Raw genomic sequence first — 13,581 nt, 5'->3', positions numbered from 1 at the left:
GAGTTTGATAAGTTCTTTTTTTTTTTTTACATTTATTTATTTTTGAGAGACAGAGAGAGCACAAGTGGGGGAGGGGCAAAGAGAGAAGGAGACACAGAATCCAAAGCAGGCTCCAGGCTCTGAGCTGACAGCACAGAGCCCAACGCGGGGCTTGAACTCACAAACCGTGAGATCATGATGTGAGCCAAAGTCAGACACTTAACCAACAGAGCCACCCGGGCGCCCCTAGTTTGATAAGTTCTTTATAGATTTTGGATACTAACCCTTTATCTGATATGTCATTTGCAAATATGTTCTCCCATTCTGTTGGTTGCCTTTTAGTTTTGCTGATTGTTTCCTTCACTGTGCAGAAGCTTTTTATTTTGATGAGGTTCATTTTTGCTTTTGTTTCCCTTGCCTCTGGAGACATGTTGAGTAAGAAGTTGCTGCGGCCGAGATCAAAGAGGTTTTTGCCTGCTTTCTCCTTGAGGATTTTGATGGCTTCCTGTCTTACATTGAGGTCTTTCATCCATTTTGAGTTTATTTTTGTGTCTGGTGTAAGAAAGTGGCCCAGGTTCATTCTTCAGCACGTCGCTGTCCAGTTTTCCCAGCACCACTTGCTGAAGAGACTGTCTTTATTCCATTGCATATTCTTTCCTGCTTTGTCAAAGATGAGTTGGCCATATGTTTGTGGGTCCATTTCTGGGTTCTCTATTCTGTTCCATTGATCTGAGTGTCTGTTCTTGGGCCAGTACCATACTGTCTTGATGGTTACAGCTTTGTAGTATAGCTTGAAGTCTGGGATTGTGATGCCTCCTGCTTTGGTTTTCTTTTTCAAGATTGCTTTGGCTATTTGGGGTATTTTCTGGTTCCATACAGATGTTAGGATTATTTGTTCTACCTCTGTGAACAATGCTGGTGTTATTTTGATAAGGATTGCATTGAATATGTAGATTGCTTTGGGTAGTATCGACATTTTAACAATATTTGTTCTTCGTATCCAGGAGCATGGAATCTTTTTCCAATTTTGTGTGTCTTCTTCAATTTCTTTCATAAGCTTTCTATAGTTTTCAGTGTATAGATTTTTCACCTCTTTGGTTAGATTTAGTCCTAGGTATTTTATGTTTTTTTTGTGCAACTGTAAGTGGGATCGATTCCTTGATTTCTCTTTCTGTCACTTCATTGTTGGTGTATAGGAATGCAACCGATTTCTGTGCATTGATTTTATATCCTGCAATTTTGCTGAATTCATGAATCAATTCTAGAAGTTTTTTGGTGGAATCTTTTGGGTTTTCCATATAGAGTATCATGTCATCTGCGAAGAGTCAAAGTTTGACCTCCTCCTGGCTGATTTGGATGCCTTTTATTTCTTTGTGTTTTCTGATTGCAGAGGCTAAGACTTCCAATAGTGTGTTGAATAACAGTGGTGGGAGTGGACATCCCTGTCTTGTTCCTGACCTTAGGGGGAAAGCTCTCAGTTTTTCCCCATTGAGGATGAAATTAGCATTGGGTTGTTCATATATAGCTTTTATGATCTCGAGGTATGCTCCTTCTATCCCTACCTCCTTGAGAGTTTTTATCAAGAAAGGATGCTGTATTTTGTCAAATGCTTTCTCTGCATCTGTTGACAGGATCATATGGTTCTTGTCCTTTCTTTTATTGATGTGATGAATCACATTAATTGTTTTGTGGATATTGAACCAGCCCTGCATCCCAGGTATAAATCCCACTTGGTCGCGGTGAATAATTTTTTTAATGTATTGTTGGATCTGGTTGGCTAATATCTTGTTGAGGATTTTTGCATCCGTGTTCATCAGGGAAATTGGTCTATAGTTCTCCTTTTTAGTGGGGTCTCTGTCTGGTTTTGGAATCAAGGTAATGCTGGCTTCATAGAAAGAGTTTGGAAGTTTTCCTTCCATTTCTATTTTTTGGAACGCCTTTACGAGAATAGATGTTAATTCTTCCTTAAATGTTTGGTAGAATTCCCCTGGAAAGCCATCTGGCCTTGGACTCTTGTTTTTTGTGAGATTTTCTATTACAAATTCGATTTCCTTACTGGTCATGGGTCTGTTCAAATTTTCTATTTCTTCCTGTTTCCATTTTGGTAGTGTATATGTTTCTAGGAATTTGTCCATTTCTTCCAGATCGCCCATTTTATTGGCATATAATTGCTCATACTATTCTCTTATTATTGTTTTTATTTCTGCTGTGTTGGTTGTGATCTCTCCTTTTTCATTCTTGATTTTATTTATTTGGGTCCTTTCCTTTTTCTTCTTGATCAAACTGGCTAGTGGTTTATCAATTTTGTTAATTCTTTCAAAGAACCAGCTTCTGGTTTCATTGATCTGTTCTACTGTTTTTTTGGTTTTGATAGCATTAATTTCTTCTCTAATCTTTATTATTTCTTGTCTTCTGCTAGTTTTGGGTTTTCTTTGCTGTTCTTTTTCCAGCTCCTTAAGGCGTAAAGTTAGGTTGTGTATCTAAGATCTTTCTTCCTTCTTTAGGAAGGCCTGGATTGCTATATACTTTCTTCCTATGACCGCCTTTGCTGCGTCCCAGAGGTTTGGGGTCATGGTGTTATTTTCATTGACTTCAATATACTTTTTAATTTCCTCTTTAACTTCTTGGTTAGCCCATTCATTCTTCAGTCTCCCAAGTGTTTGTTACCTTTCCAAATTTTTTCTTGTGGTTGATTTTGAGTTTCATAGCGTTGTGGCCTGAAAATATGCACGGTATGATCTCGATCTTTTTGTACTTACTTAGGGCTGATTTGTGTCCCAGAATATGGTCTATTCTGGAGAACGTTCCATGTGCACTGGAGAAGAATGTATATGCTGCTGCTTTAGGATAAAATGTTCTGAATATATCTGTTAAGTCCATCTGGTCCAGTGTGTCATTCAAAGCCATTGTTTCCTTGTTGATATTTTGATTAGATGATCTGTCTATTGCTGTGAGTGGGGTGTTGAAGTCTCCTACTATTATGGTATTACTGTCGATGAGTTTCTTTATGTTTGTGATTAATTGATTTATATATTTGGGTACTCCACATTTGGCGCATAAATGTTTACAATTGTTAGATCTTCCTGGTGGATAGACCCCTTGATTATGATATAATGCCCTTCTGCATATCTTGATACAGTCTTTATTTTAAAGTCTAGATTGTCTGATATAAGTATGGCTACTCTGGCTTTCTTCTGTTGACCATTAGCATGATAGATGGTTCTCCATCCCCTTACTTTCAATCTGAAGGTGTCTTTAGGTGTAAAATGGGTCTTATCTTTTCTTTTATTAATGTGGTGTGATTACCTTGATTGATTTGCAAATATTGAACCACCTTGCAACCCAGGAATAAATCCCACTTGATCACGGTAAGTGATTTTTTAAAATGTATTGTTGTATTTGGTTTGCTAATATTTTGTTGCAATTTATGCATCTATGCTCATCAGAAATATTGGCCTATAATTTTCTCTCTTTTTTGTCTTGTCTTTATCTGGTTTTGGTATCAGGGTGATGCTGGCCTCAAAGGATGAATTTGGAAGCTTTCTTTCCTCTTCTATTTTTTTGTAATAGTTTGAGAAGAATAAGTATTAATTCTTATTTAAATGTTTGGTAGAATTCTCTTGTGAAGCCATCTGGTTTTGGACTTTTGTTTGTTGGGGGTTGTTTGATTTCTACTTCAATTTAATTGCTGGAATTCAGTCTGTTCAAATTTTCTGTTTCTTTCCGATTTAGTTTTTGGAAGTTATATGTTTCTAGGATATTATCTAGCATCACTAATCACCAGGGAAATGCAAATCAAAACCACAATGAGATATCACTGCACACTTGTCAGAATGGCTGATATAGGGGTCCCTGGGTGGCTCAGCTGGTTAAGTGTCTGACTCTTGGTTTTGGCTCAGGTCATGATCTCGTGGTTTTGTGAGTTTGAGCCCTGTGTAGGGCTCTGTTCTGGGAGCCCATAGCCTGCTTGGGATTCTCTCTCTCTCCCTCTCTCTCCGCCCCTCCCCCACTCGCACTGTCTCCATCTCTGTCAAACCAAATAAACTTAAAAAAGAATGGCTAATAGAAAAAAAACCCACAAGAAACAACAAGTGTTGGCAAGAATGTGGAGAAAAAGGAATCCTTGTGCACTGGTGGTAAGAATGCCAGTGGCACAGCCACTGCAGAAAATGGTGTGGAGCTTCTTTAAGAAATTAAAAATAGAATCACAGTATGATCCAGTAATTCCATGCTGGGTATTTGCTGCAAGAAAATGGAAACACTAATTCAAGAAGATATATGCACGCCTGTGTTTATTGCAGCATTATTTATAATAGCCAAGGTATGGAAGCAGTCCAGATGTCCCTTGAATGATGAGTGGATAAAGATGTTGTGTGTGTGTGTGTGTGTGTGCGCGCGTGTGTGTGTGTGTGTACCCAGTGGAATATTACTCAGCCATAAAATAATGAAATCTTGCCATTTGCAACAATATGGATGGATCTAGAGAGTACGATGCTAAGTGAAATAAGTCAGAGAAAGATAAATACCATGTGATTTCCTCACTTGTAGACTTTAAGAAACAAACACGTAAAGAAATAAAGAGACAAACCAAGAAACAGACTCTTTTTTTTTTTTATTTAAAATTTTTTTTTTCAACGTTTTTATTTATTTATGGGACAGACAGAGACAGAGCATGAACGGGGGAGGGGCAGAGAGAGAGGGAGACACAGAATCGGAAACAGGCTCCAGGCTCCGAGCCATCAGCCCAGAGCCCGACGCGGGGCTCGAACTCACGGACCGTGAGATCGTGACCTGGCTGAAGTCGGACGCTTAACCGACTGCGCCACCCAGGCGCCCCCCAAGAAACTGACTCTTAACTATAGAGCACAAACTGATGGTTACCAGAGGGGAGGTGGGTAGGAGGATGGGTGAAATTCGTGAAGGGGATTAAGAGTACACTCATCATGATGATCACTGAGAAATGAATAGAATTGTTGAATCCCTATATTGTACACCTGAAGCTAATGTAACACTGCATGTTAATTATACTGGAAGAGTACACAATTTAATGATTTTTGGCATATAACATTGTTAGTCTTTTAAAGTTGTAAAATAGATGTAACATAAATGTTCCCATTTCAGCCATTAAGTCAACAAACAAAGGCATGAGAGAAACAGAACGGACAAAAAAGAGTGGCTGCTTTTTGTGGGGAAAGGGAATCCAATTCGGGCCATTCGGCTGATGGCAGAGTCATTTCCTTGAGAGGAATACAAGAGGAAATGCAGAAGTGGAAAATCTCATGTGGCAATGACTCACGTGTGATTGGGCCTGGAGCTTAGAACAAAGGTCTGAGCTGTAGATAACGTTGTTTGGGGAATCCTCAAACAAGAGATGGAAAGTGAATCTGAAAAGGATAAAAAAGAAAAGAAAGAATGGAGGACAGGGATAGAAAGTCCACCTGAAGCCGGTGAACAGCCCAGCTTCCTTGCTGGCTGCTCGGTTCCTTGCGCCCACGAATTGTTCTCATAAATAAAATGAGGAATGCTACATTGTTGCAGACAAAGCTATTAAGCCATGTTATTAGGCAAAAACCTAAATACTTAAACACTACTCGAGCGCACACTGACTTCTCATTACAACACAAATAACCTCGTTAAAAAACCACATAGACACAGCATCAATACGTGATTGGTTTTATGCTGCAAGAAGCCAGATTTCTCCCATACACACGACTCCCTGAACTTTCCTTCTCCGCCGTCTCCAGTTAACATCATCTTTGGTGCCCCAAAGAAGAGAATATTTCATCTGAGAGCATTTGTCTTATTTGGAAAGCTGACAGTGACAATATCAAAGAACCAGTCTCTTCTAAGTGGAACTAAGGGAGACCAAATTCATATCAAGCTCCACTTGGAAGACCTTTGCTAGGATGTGGCTCTTGCTTATCTTAGGACAAAGGACCCCTCAGGGCTTGATCTGGCCAATAGATGAAGAGCAACTTTAGACTCCCCAGCATCCTGGCAGAACCTAAACTGACATTTAATTTTAAGAGGATTTTGCTAGTGGTCATCATTAGTTTTTGTTTTTGTTTTTTTTTTCTAGTAAAGGCAGTTCTCAAACCATCTAAGAATTAACTGCTTACTTAAGAGTAAATCCTGCTTCATTCATCTAGTCATTTAGAGAAATATTTACTGAGTGATTACTGGATGCCAACTAGCATACTAGGTGCTGGGGTAAGTATATTTATATTAATAGCACTTTTCTTTTTACCTTTTCCTATAAATAAGCCCCCAGGTAATTTTCTCTTTCCATTGAAATAGACCTTCATGTATAATTGGGTGAATTTAAAACAAACGAAAAGGCTCACAAGCTCCTTATGAGTCTGTCTACCAAAAATTTAGCAGACATGGAAAAACTCTACAGGTTTGTGGTAAGTTTTTGAAGCTCTAAGACATCTGCTTGGGTTAGTACTAGCCTGAAGAGGTATCTCAATGAATTCCCTCATCAAGTATGTTTGAGATAAACCTATGGAAGAGAGTTTTATCCATGGCGTGCCTGGTTTCTTCTGTCACAATAGTACACATCATGTGGCTTCCAGAAAACTCCTCTCTCTATGCACTCATGAAAGAATAGCTGTGGGAAAGGCAAATGATGTCTTAGCATTACAAAAACAGCAGTGACCTTGAGTGCCCTTGAAAGGGTCTCAAGGACCGCCCCAGACCACATTTTGAGAACCCCTGCCCTCGTCTAATCTCCTTGTTACATACAAGGAGGCTGGGTCTCACAGAGAATACGTTAATGCTAGGGAAGATTCCAGATGGTTTGGCTTAGGTTTCCAGTCAGAAACCTGGGAAGTATACCCAAATGACCTGTCCTGTTCACTGTCGTTGCAAGGACTGTCACAATACAGCACCAAAACTGTTTTGTTTTAAATAAAACGGAAGGGGAAAATCCACAAACACAGTAAATTCTGCAACAGGCATACTGAGCTGAATTAGGATGTCCGTTTGAGCTGCCACACAGCAGGCATCATAGAGAAGAAATACGGAAAACAGAACCACCAAATGTCACCATTTATCACATTTTCTGAGCCTGAAATGCAATTCATGACATAATGCCAGAGAAAGTTTCTCAAGTACTGGCTGAAAGGGTGATGGGAATATCAAGAGAGGGCACGTAGACTGGCAATCATCTGGAACTTTCTAGATACAGTGGAGTTGTTCTGAAACGTAGATGCGTTTCCTTCTCTAACTGGACCTTATTTTGTCTTCTCTAAGTGAATCAGGTTATCTTCTTGTTCCCCTAGAGATGATGTCCTTTGTATCCTGCCAGATGGTCCGAATCTTCTTTAAATGGGTCATAGCCTTGTTCCCTTAAGCAACATGGTGCCCAGAAAGGCTGGTCCAGTGGAGAAGGCTGCCAGCCTCCTTTCAGCATTCATTTTTTTTTCAGGCTCTGTGTTTCCTGGTTCTGGATCACGAGTCATCCACCTCTCCTTTTGTGAATATAGTGACGTGAGGCTAATTCTCTTCCCCAACAAAATAATTCACAACGGAGGCAAAGCGAACACTTCTCAGGTGAAGAGTTACTTCTTCCCTGCTCCGCCTTTGCGTGCATTCTTCCCGACCGTCACTGAACTCAGATGGGCCCCAGGAAGTTGGAACCTGCCCCTTATCTCTTCCCCAGGAGGACGCAGCGAGGATGCCTGCAGCTGCTCACCGCTGCTCCTACCCCAGCTCCAGGAGCTCCATGCAAAAGGTCATAGGGCGGGAGGCTGTGGGGAGCACGGCCCTTAGCATGGTGTTTTTGAGTTTGATCCATATCGTAGCCTGTGTTGGACTTCATTCCTTTTTATTGCTGAATAGTATTCTGTTGTATGAAGGCCCCCGCATTTGTGTATCCTTTAATCATTGGGTGAACATTTGGATCGTTTATACGTTTAGGCTATTACAAGTAATGTTGCAATGAAGCTTTGTGTGCAGATCTTTGTGTGGACGTATGTTTTCATTTCTCTTGGGTAGATACCTATGATAGGAGCCGCTAAGTCCTCTGGGGGCTGTATGTTTAACATTTAACTGCCAAACTGGTTTTCAGAGTCAGTGAGTTATCGTATGTTCCTGTCAGCAGTGTCTGGTGGTTCTGATTTCTCTGTATCCTTATCAATACTTGTGATTGTCCATCTTGGTAATTTCAGCCTTCCCGGCGGGTGCAAAGTACCATCTCCTTGTGGTTTTATTTGCATTTCCCTAACGATCGAGCATCTTTTTCGTGTGCTTATAGACTAATGTGTCTTCTTTAGAGAACTGTCCGTTAAACTCTTTTCTCATCTTAAAATTAGGTCGCCTTTTTTCTTGTTAAGTCGTAAGAATTGTTCATATATCCTGTGTGCTATGCCCTTGTTGGATATAGGCTTTGGAAATATTTTTTTCCAGGTCTGTTGGTTGTCTTTAGACTTACTGTTGCCCGAAGCAACATTAAGATTGGTAAACTGGTAAACCCAATTTATCAGTTTTTTCCTGTTTTTTTTTTTTTTTTTTTTTTTTTTTTTCTTGTTGTTGTTGTTATGTCTAAGAAGTCCCTGCCTAACCCAAGGTCATGAAGACTTACTCCCATATTTTTTCCCCCTGAGCTTTGTAGTTTTATTTTTTCATTTAGGTGTAAGATTTGTCTTCAGTCGTTTTTTGTGTGTGCTGTGCGTATTCATCCCTTTGCAGGTGGGTGTCCCTCGCGTGGGAATATGCTGAATCCCTTTCTGCGGGCTGACTTTCCCATTTAAAGATCCCTTTGTGCTCCCTGGCCAGCCTCAGGCCATTGACGGTGCCTTTGGCAGTCAGCTTTGCCCTGGAGTCTGCGCTTGCCCTTTCTTCCTTTTTTGGCCCAGGGTGTCTAGAGACAGGTTGAATGACCACCCTGGAGTTCCGCCAGAGTCACAAGATGAGGAAGGGCAAGAGGTACACACAGGAGACAGAGCAGGGTGGGGGGTGGGATGCAGAGGAAGTTCAACATCATGTGGTTTCACTGGCTCAGCCATGCTTAAGTGCCAGTATTAGTTCAAGCAGTTGAGACTTCCCAACAGCCTGTCCCTTCCCCTCCAAGTCATTTGTTTATTCCTGTCTGGTGGGCTTGTCTGGCCGTCTCCCCAGACTCATGAACGCAGAGCAGGCAAGCAGTTCCAGGGGCGCAGCATCCGGTGTGAGCTAGGCTGTGGCCCTAATCAAGCCATCGGTTGTGGCAAAGGTCTGGCATACGGAGTTGAGTTTAAGCAAGGATCACCAGGGGGTGCCCGGGTGGCGCAGTTGGTTGAATGTCTGACCCTCGGTTTAGGCTCAGGTCACGATCTTACGGATTCATGAGTTCAAGCCCCACATCAGGCTTTGTGCTGACAGCTCAGAGCCTGCCGGGGATTCTCTCTCCCTCTCTCTCTGCCCCTCTCCCACTCGCGTGGTCTCTGTCCTTCTCAAATAAATAAATGAATAAATGAATGAATGAATAAATAAAACATTAAAAAAAAAAGAAGGGATCACCAGATTTTGTGAGCTTCCCTCGGCCACTTACGGAGGAAATGAATTTGCATGTGGGGTTAGGTGCACGTCAGAACTGAAAGGGAAAACAGTGTCGAGGTCGAAATCAGGGACTGGAGACAGATCGCCTCAGTTGGAACAGGGGCTCAGTCATGGCGGGCAGTCTATGTGATATTGCCATAGCCACATTTTCTCTCTTGCTTTTGTCCGCAGCCCAATGGCCTTTTCGTATGCTATGTAGTTTATTTATTATGTTTATAGTTCACTGTCTGACTTTCTCATCCCCTCCCCTTTAATGACAGAAATCTTTGTTTTTGTAGTTGTTTTTTAAAAAACTATTTAATGTTAATTTATTTTTGAGAGAGGGAGAGAGAGTGAGAGAGTGAGAGAGCAAGGGGCAAGAGAGAGAGAGGGAGAGAAAGAGAATCCCAAGCAGACTCCACCATGTGAGAGCCCAACATGAGGCTTGAATTCATGAGCCGTGAGATCATGACCTGAGCAGATAGTAAGATAGCAGATAACTTAACCGAGTGAACCACCCGGGTGCCCCATAGTTGTCTCTGATGTGTCCCAAGAGCCTAGAGGACTTAAGACATATAGTAGATGGCCAATAAATATTTGTCAAATATGATTAATAATAGTATCAACCTTACTGTATTGTTGTAAAGATTAAGTGAGTTAGTACTATAATATGTTTGGGGCAGCACCTATGGTGTACTAAGTGCTATATAAGACATAAGTGTCTTATGTCCTGGCTGGCCTGGGACAGTCCTGCTTTTGACCCATTTCCTGGAGTAATTGCTAATTCTGTTTCCTTTCAGTTACAAAAAGAAAGGTTTGTTTTAGATGCAAAATTATATGGTTTTCCTACATGTAAGTGTTTTTACTCATTCATTTAAGAAACTTCAAAAAAATTTAGCTACTATTTACCGGGTACCATGTCAGATGCTAACAGCAAGGGTCTTACCTCCTTCCCTTCGAGAACTACGGTTTATGGACTTTGCCTGGAAAACTTAAGAGCATGATTAAGCAGACGACCTTGAATCCTGAATTCATGGTGAATACTTATGATCGGACTTGTGTCCATGTAGTTCTTTGCTGTTTTGTGGGGAAGTTTCTCGTTTCTAAGTTTATATAGCAACCCAACAAGGTGGAAACAATTACTGTGGCTCTCGTACTGATGAAAAACTGGGGTTCCGAGAGGACCAGTCACTTGGTAAGGATTGCACAGCTAGAGAGCATGTGGTTGAAGGCTGTGGTTCCCACATGTTTTCCAGCTGAGTAACAGCACTGACCTGACGAGCCAATAGCCCTTTATGGCTTGGACTCATTAATTCTGCATTGTTCTACAATAAGCAGCTTTTTTCTTATTCTTAGGGAATGTGTCTGTTACACTGATTAAATGTAGGTACACATTTTGAATGAAGGACAAGGCAGAAGACTCTAATTCTTCTGATTTCTGATCTCGCCTGGTCAAGGTAGTAACGCGTTCTCAGATCGGGTCTAGGATGGTCCTGTCTGGTGGCCACTGCAGCTTTTCTCACGTTCCTTTGCCTCCCTCTAGTGACTGAATCCCAGAATTACTACTATGTATCATATGTGTGCATTTTACATGGATGTATTTTACAAGCACACACATTTGCAAGGACACAGAGGCTACAAAAAAAAAAAAAAAAATACACCTTGGCAACCTCTCTAAGGACCAGAAGAAACAAAGGGGACTTAAAATTTCAAAGAGTGGCGTCTGGGTGGCTCAGTTGGTTAAGCATCCGACTCTTGATTTCAACTCAGGTCATGATCTCACGGTTCGTGAGTTTAAGCCCTGCGTTAGTGAGCGCAGAACCTGCTTGGGACTCTCTCTCTGCCCCTCCTCTCCCTCCCTCCCTCCCTCCCTCCCTCCCTCCCTCTCTCTCTCTCTCCCTCTCAAAATAAATAAATATTAAAAAAATAAATAACTTAAATTTTTTTTCAAAGATGAGTTGAAGTAGCTATTCTGTTTCCACTCTTTCTTCTACAGAGTTAACCAAGTTAAGACTTCCTTTCACTCTTTAATTCAGTGCGTGCTGTATTCTGACCACTTTTGTCCTTTTTCACTCCTTCCTGTCTTCCTCTCCCTATTCTTCCATTCCTTCATCAGGGCTTTTTTATTTTGTGTTTTATGTCTTCTGCCAGTCAGTGTTCTAGGCAAGGAAGTCAGGGACACCCTCGGGGCTCTGCTCAAGCCTGCTGGCAGCTCTCATGCCCAAAGGAATGGCTCCCCTCCATGCTAGAACATTCAGTTTCTAGCAACTTGTGGACTGTAAACACGCAGAGGCAGGGTGGGGCAGGAATTTGGCTTCTCAATGACACTGTGATCACACAAACACAGGAATTTGCCATTAGTCACCTAGTCAACACAAGGCAAGACCACAGTCTAGGTGATCCCTTCTAGTTGGAAACCAGGAAAGGAGGGAAGGGGTTCTAGCACGTTCTCTGTACCAATGGACGTGAAGGGAAGAAAGTATTCTTCCTCTCCCCTTTAGAGTCTTCCCGCTGGACTCGGAATAAAATTTACGTGCGACAGATTAACAGGAGAAAAAGCCCCAAAGCTTTATTACCCGCGCGCAAAGACCCGGAAATGAAATTGAGACCTAAGGAATGACTGAGGCGTGTGGTTTTTATACTTTTTAGACAAAGAGACAGTAAATCTGTGAGGAATTGACAAGACAAAGGAAACTTAACCTTGAGAGCTTCCATTAGTGAGGAATTATAAACAGACTTTGGGCTGTGGTAGTAAATCAGTAAAAAGTAACAAGGGTTGTTCCTACAGCCTTGTGGGCTCTAAACAATCCTCCCTCTGGTGGCAAGGAGGTCTCTTTACCTCCTCAGGGAGGGTGCCTTTCACCGGGGAGATGTATTTCCTGCTTTCAGGGGGACAGGAGAGGTTCTGAGCGTTGTTCTTCCACGGGCTGTCTCTTAGGTGGCTTTTATTTAAAATAATCAATATGCCGAAGTGGCACATTCCTGGAAGCTTACCCTCGGCCCCTACAGGTTCAAGTGGCTTGATTGCCCCACCCCATACCTGAGGAGTCTAGCTTAGCGTCCAGGTCCCCATCACTGCTCTGTTGCCCCTTGGAGCTGCCCAGTGTCCCTGGACCATGAGTTCCTGGATCGCTCCTATGGGACCTTTGATAGCCACAGAATCTGTCCCTGAAGGGAACTTGGGAAAGGTGTTACATGAATGTTTCCTCTAGAATTGCAGGCAGTTTTAATCTGTGTGCTTCTTATCATTGTACCGAAGCACAATGTATTATAATCCAGCGTTTATCTTGCCTACTAGGATGGAAACAGGGACGTGTGGTAGGAGGGGTCTTCAGGACTCTATAATCTTCCAAGTGGGAGATAAGACACAAAGGTAATATGAAGATGAGACAGAAGATTCCAGGGTATGAAGGCAAACAAAACAAAATAAAAACAAACCAAAAAACAACAACAACAACAACAACAACAAGGCAAGCGTACCTACCGATTCTGATGACCCAGGGACAATTTCTAGCCATTATGGCCACAGATCCAGCAGTAAGAATAATAAACACAGAATTCAGCCCTTTCCTTGCCAAGGTTAATTAAAGGCAAAACCATAACCGTCATCAAAGAGAGTATGGTATTATATGGAGACTGAGGCAGGCAATAGGTAGAGGACATACTCAAATCTCACATAAAGTGTAGATAAAAAAATTCTCTTCAGTGCCACTGTCTTTGACAACGGGTTCTGTTTTCCATATTCAGCAGATTTGCTTGTTCTGGGCAGTAGTTTTCCTTCTAACAGGTCTATGCATTAGGCAGCTCTAAACTGGCCTTTACTCACCTTGACTTTCATGTTCTCCTTGTCTGTGCCTCGGCCCACGACCTGTGGCTTTGCCTGCCTTATTTTAGGCAGGTCTTCAAATTAAGTGTTAATTTCCCTGTGCAATTGGCGCTTTAATGAGGGAACTCCCACGCCCTGAAAATCTTTCTCATCTAGGATATTAACTAGACTTATTAAGGTGATATATACACACATACACACAATGTATCACAATATATACATCTGTCAACTGTCAATTATATCTTAATTAAAAAAAA

General features: G+C 41.7%; 1 pseudogene; it reads right to left on the bottom strand.

Moving 5' to 3' along the window:
- Positions 1–7,258: 7,258 nt before the first annotated feature.
- Positions 7,259–7,777, bottom strand: LOC112867996 (nucleotide triphosphate diphosphatase NUDT15 pseudogene; annotated as a pseudogene).
- Between the last annotated feature and the right edge of the window lie 5,804 nt (positions 7,778–13,581).

The sequence above is a fragment of the Puma concolor genome, chromosome B4 (genome assembly GCF_028749965.1).
Source record: "Puma concolor isolate L17-30 chromosome B4, mPumCon1.1.hap2, whole genome shotgun sequence".
NCBI classification, from domain to species: domain Eukaryota; kingdom Metazoa; phylum Chordata; class Mammalia; order Carnivora; family Felidae; genus Puma; species Puma concolor.
This window is presented reverse-complemented; position numbering and strand designations above follow the sequence as displayed.